Genomic DNA, 20,408 nt, shown 5'->3' with positions numbered 1-20,408 from the left:
AGGAGATTCGTTTAGACAGAAGACAAATGTCTGCATCTCAGACATTGCAGACTAATACACAGAGATGTGCCTAAGCCATTGGCAATGATGTGGCTGTGAAAAAGGCGAATGAAATCTCAGGTAAGACATACCTAGTAGAAATAGCAAATTATTAATGATACTACATATGGCATGAGAAGGATCTCCTCTGGAATAGGGTCTACAATGCAATTCTGTTCACTCTATTGAGTAAAGATTAATTTAAATGGGGGAAAAATGTATACATGAATCTACTGGGAAGAAGGCAGGGAAGCAACCTGTCTCAGGAAAAGAGACGGAAAGAGCTCAACAAGAGAAGTTAGTGTCCTGCCTCAGCCCTCCTGCCTGAGAGCATTATTTCTAACTTCACAGGCAAAAATGGTATAAAAAATCACCCAGAACACCATTCTGTGGTCAAACAATGGCTGAGAGCTACATGTAGACCCTAAAAACAATCGCTTCTTATGTCCTTTGAGATTTCACAGCTTGCTTTCTCACAGATGAATTTTAATATATCTGTCAGTCTTCTTTAGGTAGGAAAAGTAGCATACAGTATGCAACACTGAAACTATTTCCTATCTGCTCTCCATATGGATACCGTCAGAGTAAGCTGCTTCACATAAAGATATTCTTAGTGGGAGCATAACAGCATCCGTGTGAGAATCGAACAGGGGATTAATTCTCCCTAACTGTAGGTGCCTAAGGTGCTTCACGTAGAAGCCTAGTCGTATCCAGAGGGCAATCAGATCTTAGGTGGGTTGAAACACCCTGGGGAGATGTCTCTCTCTTGACTAGGCAGTGTGATTTGGCACTCGTGTTTGGTGTCTCAGACAGTGTCTCTGTAACATCTCACAGGTGAATCCCTCCCCTTCGTGCAGAATTGCTGGTGTGCTGCAAATTCTCACCTCAATGTGAATTGACTTCAAGAGAAGACGAAGCCAGCACCAAAGAACAAAATCAGTGGTTGCTTTATCACTGATTTGAAGGCAAGAGGGTTGGGTTTAAAGTAACATTCCTACCCAGAATATGGCTTCTTAAAATGTATACTTTGCTATGAATCCCTTCCTCTCAGGGCAAGAAGATCGTAGTTAACTCGTTCTAAGTTTCTTTACTGGTCGCTTCTACATGATTAATTCAAGCCTCTGAGGAAGAATTACTTCCAGGTTGACTTTTCCACTGGTTGGAATCTCTCCTGTCAGGATTATGAAGCTGTCTCCCACACAATTTAAAAATCTCTTTGATGTAGCCTGTATCTTGCTCTAGCTGCATAGTAAATATCTGGGAAATTAAACTCTCCAATGGGGAGGGTATCCTGTGGTTACAAGTATCTTGAGAGTTGGTCCAAGAATTATTATTCTTGCTTTCCTCCAGTCTTGGTGATCTATAGCATTTACCTCCTGTAGATTCCCCTTTGATTTTCATTCCTTTTGTCTTTATCCAAGAATTTCACTACCCTATTCTCCATTTTCATATTGTCGTCTGCTGGCATTGGAGATGTTTTTCACATACAAAACCATCCCTCTTCTGTCTCTTCCCATTGTATCTCTCCTATATAAATTGAACCTGTCCGTACTGATATTCTGGTTATGAGAATCATTTTACAAGGTTTCACTTGCACTCATACTTTCCATTATTTAGTGATACTTCTAGTTCTTCTTGCTTGTTTCCCATACAGAATTTCCATTCACATAAAGCTACTTTATGACTTTAGTACTTTTCTTATTCATCTTCTATTTCAGAGCCTCAACTTCTGTCTTATTTTGTGTGTTAAAGGCACACACTTGATTCTTTGGATTAAGTAAAAGCTTCTCCTTTCAGCTTATTTTAAAGCCCACATAACAAGCCAATTTTGTACCTGAGAAGTTGTCACTCTCTGTTTTAGTGGAGACCATCTAAGCAAAGCAGCCATCTCATCACAGAAGATAGCCGAATGCTCTTTGATTCTAAAATCTTTTTCTCTGTGCTGTGGGGGAATACAGCGATCAGTGCCTCACATCTTTGCTTTTCTTCGCCAATGCATTGTATTGGAAGGCCCTGTGAAAAAAATCACCTGGGTTGATTTCAGCTTCGTTTCTTTCCCTGTTTCTTTTCCTTGATCTCTGAGGAGGTCTTTCATCTTCCCTAAACAAAATTATAGCTGTTCCTTAAGTCAGAGATTGCTTATCAGAAAAAAACCTTCCTTCTAAAGAAATAAATAAATAGAACAAAACTAGATGAATATGAAACAAATGTTTCACATTGCTGCAGTTGTCAGTATGCTAATGTCCGTGCTCTGCAGTATTACTGTGGAAATACTGCGGTATTACTGTGGAAACAGTGATGTGGGTTACTAAGAGAAAGATGATCTACTGTCAAATGGCTGCCAAAAAAAGAGGGGTCAATTTCTTTATGAGCCTTCCTATTAAAAAGAACAGCAGAAAACTGAAAGTCCAATCTGATTCATACTGCTGCAGATTCTGAAGGCTGAGCTCAAGGCATCGTAACAAAATTGCAGTCCCAGCACTGTGGGAGATGTTCCTGGACTGTGCAGGATCACTGAAGGGATAAGCAGAAATATTATTTGTATTTTAACAAACAAATGTCAGTTAGCTGTTTTCCTGTTTTAACAGGGAATTTGAATGATGATTCCTGAGTTTCTCTGAGGTTGGTTCACTTAGCAGCACTCTTTGATATTTGTGAAATGCCAGCTTTCTATGAATATAGGAGTTTGGCAAAGAACGAGAGAACTATTCATTAAAATTCAAAAGTACATAAATGACAAATAAGGAAGTAATTTAGAGGATGTATTTGGCATGTGGGGTGTGGAAACCAACCAAGTAGCCTACTGCAACTTTGACTATATTTGAAGTTATGTATTTAACTCATCCTTCTGATCCCAGCCTGGCTGGAGTCTGCAGAGGAAGCATTTTCAGTCCTGTGAGAGGCACCAGGTGTGCTTTGTACCGAGGTCAAGCAATGGCCTCTAGACATTAGTGAGGCCAGGGTAAAGGCTGAAGAGCTGGGCCATCTGCTGCCTGTGCTTCATAGGGTTGAAGGAAAGTGACAACACTGATGTAACCAAATGACAAATAGGGTAAATACAGTGATGTAACCAAGAGCTTAATTTTTTATATCTATTGGCACATGAGGCCAGGAATGGGCGTTGTCCAACTGATGGCGTTTTTTTTTTTTCAAGAAGGGAAAAAGGCAACACGTTGTTATCTTTCCACAAGGATTAGAAGAGCTTGCTTTGTCTCTGCTGTGCTTAGAGCTGGCCTGGCTTTAGATATCATCTTGAGCAGGACAACTTGAGGAGGGTTTTTGCCTCACCTTAGCTAGAAGCCTGGAATGTCGAATATTCATTGCTATTTGTACTTGGAATAGATAGATGAAACTTATACTGAGATCACCTGTACATGTCAACTGCACTGTCGGCACATAGAAACAGAGTGATTTCTACTCAAGCTCATGTTGTCTACTAGGCAAAAAGCATCTCAGAGACGTCAAAGCTTCCTTTGCACGAGCAATTGTCTTTGCATGCCACAACAATTGTGCCGGCTGCATCAAAGAGCTGTATTGCTGCCTGGAGTTTGCAAACGTGCCTTAGCTCCCTTTTCACAGGCAGTTGCTTGCATGGGAAAAAGCTAATGAGTTCAGAGGCAAGGTTTGGAAATATGCAGTACCATGAAAATATATTGCAGAAGCTATCAACCCTGCTCACAAAGAGAGAGAAATATCAATCTATTATTCCTTCTAATAAGCTCATTGGTACATACTAAAGCCAGGAATTACCTTTACTGGCTTGCGTGCCATTTTAGGGCACACAAACTGCTCGGTAACTTCATTGTTAACAATGGTAATTAAGTCACTACATTATCTCATCACAGTGAGTCACTTAACTGGCATCACTGTTGCAAGATGGGAAAATTTACCAAGCTGGAAAATTATGGGTCAGATTAACTCCTAGTGCAACATTCAGAAGTATTATGCCCTGAATACATTTGGCCCACCCTTTATAAATTAGATTGTGTTTAATGCGCTTTGGAGAGGAGATGAATCAGACCTGCTGTTTGGAAAAAAAAAAAAAAAAGAAAAAAAAAAGAAAAAACCTGTTTCATGCTTTTAGTTTGCCCATTCCTTAGGGCAAATGGCTGTTGAAGTTGTGGAAATAATCCCTTGTTTTTCCAGAAAAGGCCTACCTGCAGCTTCAGCAGTAGATCACCAAGAGAGTGTATCTTCTGTACCAGGTCATGGGAGTTCAGTGCAGAGTTGTTCAGTAGAAAGAGCATGCCTGCAGTCTCTTAAAGACATCAGACTCTGTAAGTCAGCCATGCACGTGGCCCTGAAGGGATATCTACAAGGTACTTAAAGCTATAACATCACTCGCAAAGGTCTGAAATGGGAATTGAGTCTAAAATATACAATTACATTTGAGAGGTGTTTTAAAACAGGCCATGAATATCTGTTTTTGAAAACCCCCTGTGACTGAATTTTCCTTTTGACCGTTAAATATTTTTTTTAAAAAGAAGGAAAACAGAAACTGTTGATACTGTAATATTTTTTACTGATGACTCGCATTATCCCTGAGTGACAGCTCCTTCATTCAATTGCAGGAAAATATGGACATCATGCCCAGGTAAACACTCATTAACTTCTCTTGACAGCCCTTTTTAAAGTAAAAAAAAAAAAAAAAAGGCACTCCAAGTTGCTGCCAAATTTGGCAGCTCTGATCTTGTCCTGACTCTAAGCCCAAGGAACATTTACCAGCTTTGATTTCTGAGGACACTGGTGTGCTCAAAGCAAAGCGGGTGCCACTGTCTCCGGCAGGCTCGGGGCTCTGGCGGCCACCGCCACGGTGGCATTCCCAGCTGGGAAACGTGTGGAGCAAAACCCCTCGGTGGGTGCGGAGTGGTGCTCTCGGGTTTTAGTTTTGTGGAAAGAGTTAAGCGTTTAAAGACAAGGTTTCAGGGAAGGAGAGTCTGAGCCTGTTGAACTTGTTTTTCTCTCCCCCAGAGCTGCCCAAGTTTACAGTCTGTGGCGCTATCTGTAGGGCTTCAGACAGCAATAAAAGGGAGGCAGAGAGGTTCCCTGACAAAAGCCTGAAACCCTGGTATCTCTTTTGTTTTCACCCTAGTCTATGGCCACTGACATTACTCCCTTACACCATGGATGGATAATAAGCCCCCTTCTCAGGAATAGAAAAGCTCTTATACATTTTAATGTGACCTTAGACAGTGCTTTTCAGAAATCACAGGCACATCTGACTACACTTGAGGTTGAATTGAGCTAATGGCATTCACCTCATCTTTAGATGCAAAATTGGAAGATAAAAAGACCTTGATGTGAAAAGGAAAGGGGGGTTGTGGGGAGCGGGGGTGGGGGGAAGAGAAGCAGATTAGAGATATTGCTTAAAAATCTTATGATTGCTAGTTGATAACGAAATGTCTCCTTCTCTTTCTAAAAACCCTATGGGCTTGCAAGATGTCCTTGCGCTTTTATTTTTAATGATAGAATCTTTTTATTCCCTGGCCAAGGAAATTTCAATGTTGCTGCATATGTGGCCAGGAGATACGTTGACCTTTAGCAAATCTTATTTTTAAAATCAGATGGAACAGTTATTGCAATATTCCAGCCCTGTAAGATTAAAAAAGAGCTTTCTTCCTCTGTAATCAGACGTGGATTAAATTTATTAAAGGTGCAGTATCTCTTTTTTAACTGACACTTGCCAGTCATACTGAATTCTAATAAGCCATTTGAAGATTTTGTATCCTCCTGCTTTTATTTTTTTTTAAAGCTGAAACCAAGGCATTATAAAAGGAGTGGGATAACTTATTTGACTAGCAAAGAAACTTGATGTTAACAGGAGAAGGGCAGCAGACAAAAGAAAGCAGCTGAAACATTAATGAATGATAATGCTGAGCAATGAAACATGCAAAGGAGCATGCAACGAGGAAATTCAATAAGGAAAATACAATTTAAAGACCAAAGTAAATCTACTCAGTGAAAAGGTGCAACCGGCACAGAAAAAGGCGTTAAAAAATTGAAGTGGTGAGTTGGTTATAATAATTTCAGTTCTATTCCTGAGCAGAACTGTCTGCCTGTTGGGTGCATATGCACATTTGAGAATGCGAGACCAGTCAATCCTATTTGAATGTATTTGTATTTGCTAAGTACGAAGAGTTGCTCGGGGTTGTCCAAAATACAAGTAAAGCTATAATCCTTTCTCTTGGAAGCGTACAGACTGACTAGATGGGTTCCTTGACACTGTTGAAATTTTCAAAGCAAATTTAGAGAGTTATTCAGCAGCTTCTATTAAAATGAATCTATTTTGAGTCTTCCTTGAAAATCTTAACCTCTAAGTGTGGGTGCAAAAACACTGATGGCACAGGAAATGTGGAGTGTACAAGGACACTCAGCAGAAGTTTCTTGTTAAGCATATCCATTCTTTCAAAATAAATAGTAGAGTCCTAATTAGGAATCTGATCTATGCTCTCTGACTGTGCCTAGCAAGGGAGTCTTTCTATCCGACCTTCCCAGTCCTACTTAGCCAAAATTTTCGGTGGTGTGGGAATCTTCACGGATGGCCTCCCAAAAAAAAGCCAAAATCCAGTTTTGCACCACTGGATGCAGAGCCCTGGGTTGCGAGCAGTACCGCAGCCTCGGGGTCGGGCTGGAGGTCTCGGTCAGGACGGTGCTATAGGTGCCGTCGCCAAGCCAGGGTTACTGCCCCTTCCACACCAGCGCGGGGAGAAGCCATCCAGCGCCAGGTGTTGTCAAAGCACCTTCCAGCATCCCACCCTGAACTTCCCAGTTCTCTTCCTGGTTTCTATCTCTTATTCTCCGGGAGATGACTGTCATTGGAATTAAATATGATAGTATGATACATAGAGGCAAACGTATCCCCAGGGTAACTTTGCTGACACTAGTAGATTAGCATGTGCGATAAATTTGGCCATTCCCGTGATGCAAAAACTCTTCTTTTTATCCCTAAATAAACATTAATTAAGAATTTTACATACATAAAATATATGAAAGGGAAAAAAAATACCCAACTGCTCCTGCATTAACGTTATAAGAAATATCACTTACAACAGCGAAAGCTAGGAAATGAAGTAATTCAAGCTAGTCTGGAAAATTGAAGCATCAATGCCAGCTAACAGGAGCTGAGAATTAACTACCTGACTGCAATTTGTTAGTCATATTATTCCCTTATGCTTTTCATTATACATAGGAAAACAGCGCTACTTCGAATGTGTGATTTTTTAAACCCAGATGCTTTAGGAGCCTTAAAACTTGTAAATCAAAACCAGAAGAGATTTTTCTCTTCGTTCTTGCTCTCTTTCTCCCCCCTCTTTTTCTCATTTTTCCTCTTTGCCTCTTCCCCCCCGTCTCTTTTTCCCCCGCTCTTTTTCTCTTTCCCCCCTTTCTCTTTCTCTCTTTCTTTTTCTCTTTCTTTTTCCTCTCCTCTCTTCTCCTCTCCTCTTACTTCCTTGTTTCTCCTTTTTTCTTTCTCCTCTGCTGTAGCTGATGGGAGTGCCTAACATTAGGCCAGTGTTCTTGTCATAATTTTCTAAATAAAAATAATTATTATTAGAGGGTGCTCCATTATTTCCTATGTTTTAAAATGTATTTTAAATTGCTTGTATGATATTGTACAATGCCCCAAGCACTTCGGTGGGGGAGCACTTTATAAATAAAATTATTATTATTATGCTTAGTGCACATGTCAGCAAGTGTTCATAAGAAATAAGTGACTGGTACCCTTGCCCTCCAGAGACTGAGCGCCTTATTTCTTTAACTTGACTTTCACCGGCCTGAAGTCTGGGTAAGAATTAGAGTCACTTCTGATCTTGTTCTTCATATTGGCACAAGAAAATGAGCTGTCATTGAGTAGCACTGGCAAAGAAGGGCCATTTTTATAATTCCTTCTACATCATATGCTATAACCACATTCCCCCTTTATAATTTGAGGATGTAAAGTTGTCAAATGGAAAAAAAGAGCTCTTTAAAATTTCAGTGGGACCTTCTGGAAGATTCATGTGTGTTGTGTGCATGGAAGTGTGGGTGGACTGGCAGAAAGGCAGGAATAATCTTAGGTTGTGTTAATGTTAAAGCTTAATAAGCAGTTTGGTGCAGTATATGGAGAAGGTGTTGGTCCTAAGTTCTGATTGTGTAGTTTTTTGAAATCTGCAATTCTTTACTAGATAATTTTTTTTCCCTTTAGATGAACTTTAAAGAAAAATGATAATGTAAGCACTGCTAGTTACTCTAGGTTGGGATTTAAGATTACAGCATTTAGTAAGATTATATATTTGATGAACAAGGCGAGGTGGTGTGTGTCAGCCTTTGAAGGGGTTACCTCGCTTACGAAGTGAGTATTAACAGCATCTCAGCCCTACCAAGATTAATGTCAGTGGAATCAAAACTGGCATTAGCAGGGCACTGTTGTCAGGAAGCTCGCGACAGTTCAATAACTTTAACACACTGGGTAGATTTCAGTATGTGTGTGTCAAAGACTAGTACTGCTTAAAAAGGCATGTGGCAAGTAGGAAGTTTTAATATAAAGATCATAAAAGATTTGAATACCAAATGTAAAAGTGTTGAGTATTACTTGTGGGTACTTGAAAAAAATATGTTTTTTTCTTTTTTTTCTGCCTCCCCCTCCTCCCCCCCCTTTTTTTTTTTTGGTTTTAGATGGGGATTCCCATCTACGAAGAATTGGTACAGGGGTCTAATGCAACCTGTATATCTAACCTCTCACGTACATATATAGCTGTAGATGAACGTAGTAAGAACATGTGGTTTGTTAGCTAATGATAATAGGAAGGACGGGTAAGGGAGGGATGAAAACTGCTTTTGATAGGTTTGTTAAACGTGATGCTACATGTCTCGGGTTTGATTTTCACTTACTTTTGTGGTTCTTTACTTTTTCTGTGGCAATATTGAGGAGTCCAAGCACTATAAAAAACTAACTGTAAATGACCCTTTGCTAACTATAAAGGCCCTTCGCTGATCTCTGAAGCCAGAGGACCACTGACGAAAGCCGGTGATAAGTATATATAGATGTATTCTCAGGGGCTCTTAAAGAATTACATGAGAGGGCCGTCCTCTTTTCCGCCTCCCTGGCTGAAGGAAGAAACAAAACGAGCCCACGCTTCCAGTTAACGCGTACACAAGGGCCGGTGCCCCCCCGTTGGCGCCGCGGAGGAGCGGGGCGGGGAGGCTCCGGCAGCGGGGCGGCCTGCCGGCCCTGCCCGGCCCCGCGCCCTGCCCTGCCTCGGGGGGATGGAAAACTGGAACGGGGATTTGTTTTTGAACCGTCTGAGAAGCTGCTCTCCTCTCCTCCCTCCCAGCCCATCCGAGAGGGGGGATTGCCTGTTTTTAGTAGTGATGTAAACTAGGAAATATTTTATTTTTCGGCTTGCTTTGTCAGACCTTTCGAGCGGAAAGCATAAGGCTATGCTCCATGTAATGTCTCGGTCCAGCTCTGGTTTACGTACGTGTGCGGGCTGTGCGACTCTTATTCTGAATTGGGAGCTGCAAGTCGGCACAAACACTAGTGCTTCTTGGGAGGAACTCGGGATTAATTGCCATGAAACAGATAACAGTTTAGTTTACAGGTCAAATATAGATAATATGTTGTGCCCCATAAATTTGTAGGAGTGATAGGTTTGGGGATGTTGTCTGTGTCTTTGGGAGGGGAAGAAAAAGAGATATATTCATTTGGAGAGGAGGATTTATTGTTACCGTCCTTCTGTTAATTTGCCTAACTAAAATATGAACTCTTAGAAGGCTAAAATGAAATTATGCGAAGAGTATAGTGTGCTTATTTGCCTCTGGTATAGGCTTTTTATAAGTAAAGGAATTTGGCTGCAAATGATCCGAAGTAAGATTTTAGTACAAGCCTTAAACCACACACTATTATTATCCATTCCCATGCTTCTCTCGCTATGTATCTATGGATATTTTTGCTGTCCTTGCCGTTGTGGAAACACAGTCCTTTTCACAACTTTCTCTTCTTCGAATTACTGAAATTTGAAAATCTAAACCTGACTTCTGGTCCCTCCTGATTCTTTAATAGCTGCCTCTGCTCTGCAGTTTGCTATTGAAAATCCAGAACTACTGGGAAGGAAAGATAAATAAATAAATAAGTAAATTATTTGCTTTAAATGTGTGAAGTGTTCCAATAATTTTAAACAGTTTAATTTAAATTTTAAACTGCAAATCTTCAACCTCTAATCACTTCTAAACTGAAGTGGTTTTAACCAAATGTGAAGTGCTGCAGAGTTTGAAATGATTACGCCTGGAGTAGACGACTGTAAACTTTGGAGAGGGTTTCAAACTATCTTTTTTTTTTTTTTTAAACAAGCACTTGCACAGCATTGAACTATTCCCGCTGAAGGAGACAGGGGGCTGAGAGGGAAGCTCTATTAATACTGCAAGACCAAAACAGTGAAAGGATCAAAGAATTTGGAAGTTTTCAGAGGTACAGTGTTCAATGCCAGGCTGAGGCAAACTTAGAAAGCCCTTCCCAGCCCGAGAGCCCCAGTAGGGCCGGGGGTGTGCTGGGCTGTGGGTGCAAGGCAGGGAGGGTGCCGGGGGGGTCTGTAGTCCCCAGGCTCCTGCGCCGCGGGAAGGCGAGCCTCGGCGAGGCTCTGTAGAGAAGAAGGTATGTGTGCAGCAGGGGGATGGTTAACACTTCCAAATTCACAGCTATGTTTTTAGGACTCTTTCCAGCATTAGTTTCTCTTCAACATTTTTATTTTAGGGCTTTCAGTCTTTGCATTATGTGTTTTTCCTGTTTGAGGGAGAGAGTAAGAAACTTAAACTAGAATTCAGAAGCTGGTCCAGGACTCGGCTCCAGCTGGAAAAACACATGTGCTGGCATTCAGCTCCTGTAAGCTCCTTTCTGACTATTTTGAATGCTGGCATTGTTACAATAGGCAGGGGAACAGCCATGATAGCCCAGGGTGACAAATTGCTCAGTCTTGTGCATATATGTTTTTGCCTGGCTGGTTTTTATTAGCATGTAAGCATCATCTGCGGACTGCACATTCTTTCCCTTTCATTTTCATGACCCCGTCCAGTTCAGACGACTGACGGATTCACTATGTGATTTCCAGCTTTTGATGATTAACTTTTTGACAGCGGTCCTTATCTTTTATTTAATATTATTATGATGATTATAACAAAGGGCTGCATGTTGGGCGGCGTGGAAATCAGACTGGGTGCTGCCTCCTTAACTCCTGTGATAATTTTGTGTTGATTTAACAACAAAACAGAACACAACTTTATGGATTAAATGAGGAAAAAGGGGGACAACCGCCGAATCGGATTATTTGCGTTACTTCAATAGGTAGCTATTTTATGTCAATAGGTAGCTATTTTATGTCCCGCTCTTTCAAGGACTTTGGTACTTATTTAACTTTCCTCAGGCGAGTAATCCCATTGACTTAAGCGGGACTACACATATGTGTGTAAGGGCCAGGGCCTTATTATGCAGAGAGGATGTAAATAAACATCAACTTTTTCCCCTTTGGTTAAAAGGAGACTCTTGTAAATGAATGCAACCAAATGAACAAACAGAAAACAGATGAAAGAGAAAACATCCCGTCTTCCTGAAAGAAAAACGTTACATGCATCGCTTCAGATTTGGCAGCCTCTTGTCTCTTGCAGACTCTGTTTTTGTTTGCCTAGAGATGGCTGAATTACTATTTTTGATACCACTTAGGACCATGTGCTAGAAAAGGGTTCTCGTCAAAGCCTCCCAGTGGGGCTGGACAAGATCTCTCAAGCACGCTCCACGCTCTCCAGCAGGGACGACGGGGGAAAGCGGCGATGGGTAATTTTTGCTGTGCAGCCCCTCTTTTGCATAGGAATTTGCATGAAAGATATAAACACACTTTGCGTGTGCAAATCAGAAATAGCTGCTTGTTGGGCATTTGCCAAGGAGAAAGGCTTTGACTTTGCAGCTTGCTTTCACTGCTGGTCCAAGAGCTTAAATCTCCCGTCCTCCAGGTGGTTACTAAATTATCCATGTCTATTGCTTTATGTTATAGGTGATTTTTGTTCAGTTTTGCTGTCTTTCCTGAGGGTAGAGGCTGGTAGAAGGACACTAGATGCAGAAGACTCATTTCTTTTCTACTCCAGGATCCATTTGGTAGAAGTCTGACTCCCCAATTTCCCGGCTCTCCTTTCCCCATGTGAGTTAGATACTGCTTTGTTGCTGTGATTTGAAACAGCTGCTAAGGAGATCTTTGCCACTGAGGTTTTGGTGACAAAATGGAGATTATATCCTCAAACACCTTCCCAGACATGTCTCCTTCCTTCTCTGCCTTGCAGGGAAGGAGGTGAGTTTAGCATTAGGAAATGCCTCTGGGGGTTTTATGGCAGTAGAAAATATTTCTTTGCTTTGGGAATTCAGTACTGGCAAGCAATGGAGGCATGATAGAGCGAAGGGGTTGAGTCAGGGCAAAATCCTGTATCCCTGTTTAACAGATGTTCCTCTTTCATGCACTGAGATTTTCCAATCAGTACATCTCATGGTTGGACTCAAGCAATACAAGATAAAATCAGTCCTTTCAGTGGGTGGAAAAACAGTCATGAATGTGTGAAAACTGTCTGGGAACATCCACGCTCTTCATTAAGGTCTTTGTGTATACTGAGGCTGATGGAAAACCTCCTGCCATCTTCTCTGAACTTTGGATCAGGCATATACATGGATTTCAGTGATCAGCAGAGGTCTTGTTACAGGTTGCTGTCTTGGCTAAATGCTGGAGGTTGTCCTCTAAAGGTACAAGGTGTAAGCTGTGACAGCACAAATTAAGAAACTGGGCTTTTATTTTTCTGGCTAAAGCAGACTCTTATATCCTATAGATTGACTGCTGAGGAGGACGTTTAGCAAACTGTGCTCCTCTGTGAATCTGGTCAAAGCTTTTGTGCTGAAACATTTCTTCCGTTAAAAACACACTTGTTTGCTGGCACTGAGACATTTCAAAAGAACAGGCCTGTTCTGACACATCTTCCAAATGATTTTAAAACTGGACAGCGAAGCAGATTTCCATCAAAAACAGCCTGGCTCCTAACTGCTCCCTCTCTTCTGTCCACCCCGTGGGCTGCCTGGTCTGGGGTGGTCTGGGGCTTCATCCCTGCCGCTGTTGTGACCCTCCTGCAGCCCTATGGTGATCTTGCGGGTCCCAGGGCCAGGCGTGCCTCTGCAGCAGCAGGTTTTGGGGCTCCCGGGCACCCTGCTCTAGTGCCCTGTTCTGCTTGTAGGGCCATATCTGAGGTGGAGGTGTCTGTGCTTGGGGTTCCCTGCACTCAGCACTTCTAACCAAAGCATTTCCATCGTTTACAGTAGCTTGAATTTTCCTTTCCATACCCAGCTTTGAAACCTCCACTCTTCACTCTGATGTGGATTTTTGGTTCTTTCAAAACTGCAAAGTCTCCCTTAGAATGATCGCCTTGGAAGCCAGCTCTGGTCATGGTATGTACCTGGCTAACAGGGCCTTAGAAGATAAAGTGAGGAAAATGTGTGAGAGCATAGACTGGCAAACCAAGAGGGGGATTTTCTGGTGTCAGAAAATAGGTGAATAGTGCCTCACTCTGCAAACACTTACTGTGAAGTGCTTATTTTTGGGGGCAGTCTGAACACCTAAATGAGACTGTGCCCTGGGAATAAACGTAGGACTTTGGACCGTCAACTTGTGTAAGTCAGTATTGCTCCCTTCGGGTAAACAGTGTAATGAACTTTACTTGTGGCGGATCTGGCTCTCTATTTTGTGGGGGGCTTTTGCAGAAAGTGGTCTGCACTGAGGCCTTGTCCCTTGTTTACAGGCTGCACTGGCAGCTCTCTGGCCATTGTCTCCTCCTGGCTTCTGCCCAGCCAAAAAACCAGATGTCCCCCGTCGCCGGGTTCAGTGGGGCTGAAGAAGCCGGTGTCGGAGAGGCACCGTGGGCAGGGACAGCTCTCAGGAGCATGGCAAAGAGTTAGGCGCTTCCCATCACTGTGCTTTTCAGTCAGGGAGGTTGAGTTTAATTTGCTGGCTAATCTCTGGTGGTGAAATTCATTTCTGCTCTGTCTGTTTAGATTGCCATGACACCCGCCCATGCTGGCGTCCGCTGCACCCTTTGGCTGCCAGGCGCTCGGGGTGGAGCTGAGCGAGGAGGGGTGCCAGCTGCTAATAGCTGCTCCCCCCCGCGTTTGGCCCTGGTGTGATGTAAAGAGACTGGGGTCTGCTCAGACATACCTGCTTCCCACGCAGAGCCCTAGTAAACTCATCACAGTGCAAGCCTCCGTAACATTGGAGGCCTAAGATCACCTGATTTTTGTCCCTCCCTTCGTGGGTTTTAGCATTTAAATCAATGTGATTGTCCCAGTTCCTCTCCTTTGCTGTTTTGTTTTATTTTATTTTTCATCACAAAATTTTCTCACATTGGTTAGAGGAGGAATACAAACAGAAGAATAGAAAGGAAAAGGTGAATGCTTTCTGGTCCTGCTCACATGGGACAACATTCCAAAACTTCTACATCTTTCTCAGTATTTTGGCTCTGGTTTTAATAACTTTTAATCACTTTCCTCGTTAGCCTGATTGTTCATTTTTCATTATGCTCCTTTAACTACTTATATACCTCACAAAGAAGAGTGCAGAGAAAGCAAACTAATTTATTAGAAAAGCAGAACCACATGGCATTCCATATTGGGCAGATTTGTGATGAGCAATTAATTATTTCTATTTTCTTCCTCCCCAGTTTAAATACAGTTTAAGTTGTTGGTGTTAATATTATCAAACCAACATTTTTATATCATTTGCCAGGCTTGGCAGAATTAAGTGGATTTTTTAAAGTGATAATAGACATAATTAATTTGGTGTATAAGTTGCTTGGTCGCCTTTGAAGTTAAGTAAAAAATGAGATGTTAAGACTGAATTAGTGATATTTAATTGGAAACCATTATAAAAATTAAACTACATACATGGTAGTCCCATGAAATAGAAAAGAGAGAGTGTACGTATAACTGCAGAAATTAAAAATTTGTGGTTGAATGTTTTGCTTTAATAGCTGTAAGGGTGGCAGCAGTGACTGCAAGCACAATGGAGAGAAGGCAGAGCAGCACAGAAAGGGCAGGGCTGAGCTATTTGAACGTGATTGACAAGAATAGTTACGTGAAATTTCTTTATAGGTCATGCAAACAGACAGAATGAAACCATTGCTCTTGGAGATAGTGCAAGCGTTTCATTTTCTTTAATCTTTTGTAGTCTTATAATAAATAGTGGTTATATGCAACGTTAATACCTTGCAAAGGATGTTAGGTTCAGCCATGTGCCTCTGCACCTGGCTTAGTAGATATTTGGAAGACAGAAGAAGATGTTAGCATGTTTAATGGCTTTTAACATATAACACTGCTTATCAGGAGCCCATTCTGAAAAATGACATGACAGAGACCTGGCTTTCTCCTGTGCATCAACTGGACAGCCTGGAAAATCTAATCTGTGATACCAGTATTATAAATTAGATATTATTCTCAGATATTATCAACTGATTATCATCTCAGTCTTGTGTAAGGTAAAATTTGGCTGTTTATTAAAATGAGTAGGTTTCTGGCCTGCCTTTTCTCTCAGAAATAGCCTAACTTAAGTCTTCAGCTGTTAGAAGATAAGGTCTGTTTTATTTTCACCCATGAGGTTAAAGCAGCTCTGGCAGGAGAGTATGTGGAAGGAGAGGAAAAACCATGGAGTTGACTTCCCTCAAGTGGAACAGGCCAGCCTAGTAAAACCAGTAATTGCCCCCAGTAATAGCGGTTTAGGCAAGGTAAAAAATGGGTGCTAGATATATTCTTATACCGTTGTGGTGAATGGGATGCTCTAGTTTATATTGGATGCCAGTTAGGTAAAGCTGTCTGTGTAAGTGAAGAGATTACAGCGGTGCCTACAAAAGGGTGAAAACTGATGCTTCTATTCCACCTGAATTTGTAAGGAAATAGTGTGGATTATAATACCAAGATTCCCTTTTCCCCCTGCTACAGTTTTGTTGACAGTGAAGACACACACCAGGTCATTCTTGGTCAAGTATGTGCCCACAGACCTCTCCAATCTGCGTGGAAGAAAGAGGGGGTACTGTTGAGGAGTAAACAGAAGATGCCTGCGGTCACCTTTAAATTACTGTTATGGTGAAAGGTGCTAATAGCTGCCGTCAAGTGAGCCTTTGATCCAAAGACAATAATAAATCTCATTAAAATCAGTGAGTTTGCCAAACACTCCTTTTCAGGCTCAGAAGAAGCAGCAACTGAGCCTCTTTAAATATGAAGAAAATAACAGGCAGAGACAATGGAGGGATTTCGGACAGCACATGCCAGATCAGAGCTGAGCATGTAGGCAGGGGGATTTCCTTGGTGGCACACAGGGGATGGGATATTGGGTTTGCAGTTGCTGAGCATCCGGTGGCAGCAAAGCCACCTGAAATCCAGGAGCAGCAGTTGTGAGCAGGGCTGGGGCGGCAGGAGCGGGACCGAGCGTCTCGGGTGTGGAGCTTGGTGGTGTTGGATGGGGAATTCTGGATACAGAAACTGGGTACAGAACCCCCTTCCATGTTCAGGGAAACACGCCTCCGGTTTGGCGAAAAAAGGAAAAGTAAAAATACAACGTAGAAAAGATCACTGTACTGTGTCACTGTTTTCTCATCTAGAGTGGTCCTGGGGGGAACTGAATCCTGTCTAACTGCTAAGACCAAAGGAGCAACAGTGATGCACTTGAAAACCCGTGAAGTCTGTGGAAGACTCCTATTGCCTTTTGTGAGCTCTGGAGCAGGTCAGGGTTGCCAAGAGTTTGATACTGCTAAGATGATTATCTCAAGGGGATGTTTCTGAGGGAACTGTACAGCAGGGGAGACAATACTTGCTTTGCCTGGTTATGGCAGTACGTCACATTCAATGGATGCTCTCTTTACTTTCCAGCTTTTAACAGGCCGTAAAGCCTAATTAGACAAAACTACTAAATTCACATGCTTCCTTCAAAGGAACACACATTTATCCTGCAAATAGTTAATACCTACTATCATGGGTATGTAACTAGTCAGTGTGATATAACACACATTGCAGAACCTACTGAAGGCAGATATTGCCAATTAACACATGATATTACCAATCAGCGTTCGTGCCATTTATAAACACGTTGCCTTGCTGCTACTGGACCTTCAAGACCCACAAGAGTATGAAAGCATTTTTAAAGTAGGATTTTATGTCAGAGAGAGAGTAAAGCTCTGTGTTGTTGAACAGATGGAAGAGCAGCGAAGGGCTGAACTCTAGGGAAAGGAGCAGCACTTTACAAACGTACAAAAAGACAAGGTCTCTGCCCAGAGGGTCTTACAGTCTCAGGCTGAGGAAATTCTGTGTATGAGACATCAGAGGATGGCAGTGGGAGGGACGAAGGAGGGAGACAAGGTGGTGTGATAAAACACAGGTTTGTACCCTGGAGAACAGATTTTTTGTAGTGTGCTTTGTCAGTGGATTGCAGAGGCAGGGGAGGTTTCCACCTCATGGGCAGCATCAACGGGAAGCAGCAGGAAACAGAGCAGAGGAACATAGTTCGAAACAGATATTTAAGAAAGGACAATGAATGGCTAAAAGGCCATTTTCTGCTTCCCCAGTTTTGGGCTGCCTGGGGAAAAATTGACTCTCCAGGCAATATCAAGCAGCTCTGTGTTGCTGAGAGTTGTGCCAGCTCAGAAAATACCTCAATGTGGGCATCTGCTGGAGTACTTTTCATTCATCCCCACTCAAGAAAATGCCGTCTCCTTACCTTTTCTTCCTGACCCTTTGCTGTCACAGCTGTCCAGAAAATCTTCCACGGACTCCTATCCATGCTTGGGGCCAGAGCCTGGTATTTTCCTCTGTCCCCAAAGTGTACTCAGCAGCAGAGAGGTTCCCGTGTTTGAGGGACTGGGAGTAGCAGCCCAGGGGTTAATGAGAGAGATGGACAGGCTCATCACTGAGGAGACATAGAACAGAAATATATATATACACACACAAACATATATACATACATTTGTATATATTATAGATACAGATATATAAAACAACTAGAAAATAGACACTACAGAGAAAGAATAGTCCCTAAAAGTGGTCTGACTTTTACAGATACAATTTCTCATGAGGCATTAATATATGCTGTCTCTAATGATGCAGTTTGCATGCATCGGGGTAAAAATGAGCCAACACCTTAGGCTGAAGCAAAACAAACCGGGCCTGGAAAGTCTGAGAGTATCATCCTTCACTGTCCACTTTTTCTCTTTCCTTTTCTTTGCGGAAGAGCTGTCAGTACCTCCTGCTGCAGTCCAGATATTGGTATAAGCTGGTATTAGTATCTCATGAGGGATGTATTTTTTAATGTGGGTTTTTTTCAGCTGAGGTGCTGTAGTATTAGGTTTTGTATTCTCTTGATGCTAAATAATCACATTGTTCTCGCTCAGCTTGTCAGGAGGTTGCACTGGAGCCTCTGAGGTGACTGGACCTGGAAAGTTGCTAAAAAGAAAGACAGGTGAATAATTGCTAGGGGGTATTTTAGAGGTGTTTCTGCCTCCTCTGTAATTAAGAAAGCACAGCTTGGGGTTTATATAGATGTTTGCACAATTTTTTTTTCTCATCTCATTTATTTTTAACAAGAGAAGTCTGAGTAGTGCTCCCTTCCTTCATCTCCTTCCCTTTTTCTAAATGCTATGGGAAAAAAGAAACAGAAAGGAATTAGCAAAGTCACCTCTGAAAATGTGCCTCTCCCCTCCATCCAGCAATGGGAAATGAATACAAAACGTAACTAACACCCTGTTTCTCATTAGTTCTAGATTCAAGAAGAAAATGAGGGGAAACCCTAAGGTTTGTAGTGCAGGTGTCTTTTCTTCTTAATGCTGGTTTTTAGTAGTCACTTCAGCCTTGAGTGTTTTACATTAAAACCACACTGTTCAATTACCTAATTTAATTCCTCTGTAAGATTCCACTGGTCTCCAAGTACTCGTCTTTCCAATCATCTCTAGTAGTTTGCAAGAGCTGGTGAACTTTCTCAATGAGCATTTTCCATTTCTTGAGGCAAGACATTGTGTTTCCTCTTCATGGCCACAATGGAAATTGCCAGGGGATTTCTGTGAGTTGAAGCAGATTCTGAGGATGGCTTCAGCGAAGACGATTTCTTCACAACACCATTCTTGGAAAAATTGTACAACATAACCATACAACTCAGACGGGTTTTTCCCTCAGTAGTACCTACTTTGAAAAAACCACAAAAAAATCTTTACCAGATAATATAGCACTATAGGAGGGCTCCACATTGTTCTAGGAGACATAGAACAGAAAAATACTGTAATGTGAATGTAAATACTGTAAAAATTTGATATAGAAGTACAGAGAAAAACGTTCATAGAAATTTTATTTTTCTTTCAGGTAGTTTCTTCTTAAGAGAAAAATTAGAATTGCAAGGTAGCTTTCCTTTCTAAGGTTCATGTGAGTTCTGATTAAAATGAGCAGTTCTTTTTAAATAAAGAGCTGTTTGCTTTTACCAAAATTCACAAAAGCAGCAATTTTCATAACCTATGAGAACACAGAAAATTTTGAAAATCACAATTGTCCCTACCCCCAAATAGCTGGGGAAAAATGATAGACATTTGGTTAGCTTTACTGAGCTCGTAATGTGCTGTTTGGCCTTCAGTACAATGTTTCAAAAGTATTTGGATCCAAAATACCTCTCTGAGCTATACTGAATGTTTTATCTTCAATGTAGCAGTCCCGTTTATGGGAGTGGGAGCTGTGATATTGATCATTAGAAGTTGCATATCGCTAGCATTTTAGCCATAAACTTATTATAACCCTCAAAAAAAAATCAGCACCTTCCCTGGAGTGGATTGAAATGCATATTTTACAGATGCCTGATGAAATTTCTGAAGTTGCACAACTTGCATGAGATTTCTTTTTAAACCTGAATAAAAAGGTTCTTTCTGTGTTAATTTATGAACGGTTTTACTTTCATTTGTGCCTGCCATTTAAAGGATAAAGCATGACTGAGGTGCACCTTTGTTTTTCTTCCACAAACTCTCCCAAAGTGCAGAAATCCAGTCAATCACTTTCACACACCCACAAAAAATAATGGCTTGACCTGCTTGTGGCCAGATCTGACATGCCCTGCTGTGGTGGGAAAATTAATTCACCTCACTACATTGCAGTCACCCTCAGCTGAGTCCTGCAATTATTTCATTATGATCTAACTAAGGCTGATAACAGATCTCATTTGATACTGCGGATGGCTGGGGGGGCAGCATGGGGGTGGGAAGTGGATGCCCTCACATGTCAAGCCCTTGCATCTAACCAACCGAGCTTTGTGAAGCTTTCTTGCCTGATGGAAACAGGGGTGATTAAAGACATGTTGTGCCCG

Source organism: Aptenodytes forsteri, unplaced genomic scaffold (assembly GCF_000699145.1).
Source record: "Aptenodytes forsteri isolate BGI_AS27 unplaced genomic scaffold, ASM69914v1 Scaffold193, whole genome shotgun sequence".
Classification (NCBI taxonomy): domain Eukaryota; kingdom Metazoa; phylum Chordata; class Aves; order Sphenisciformes; family Spheniscidae; genus Aptenodytes; species Aptenodytes forsteri.
This window is presented reverse-complemented; position numbering follows the sequence as displayed.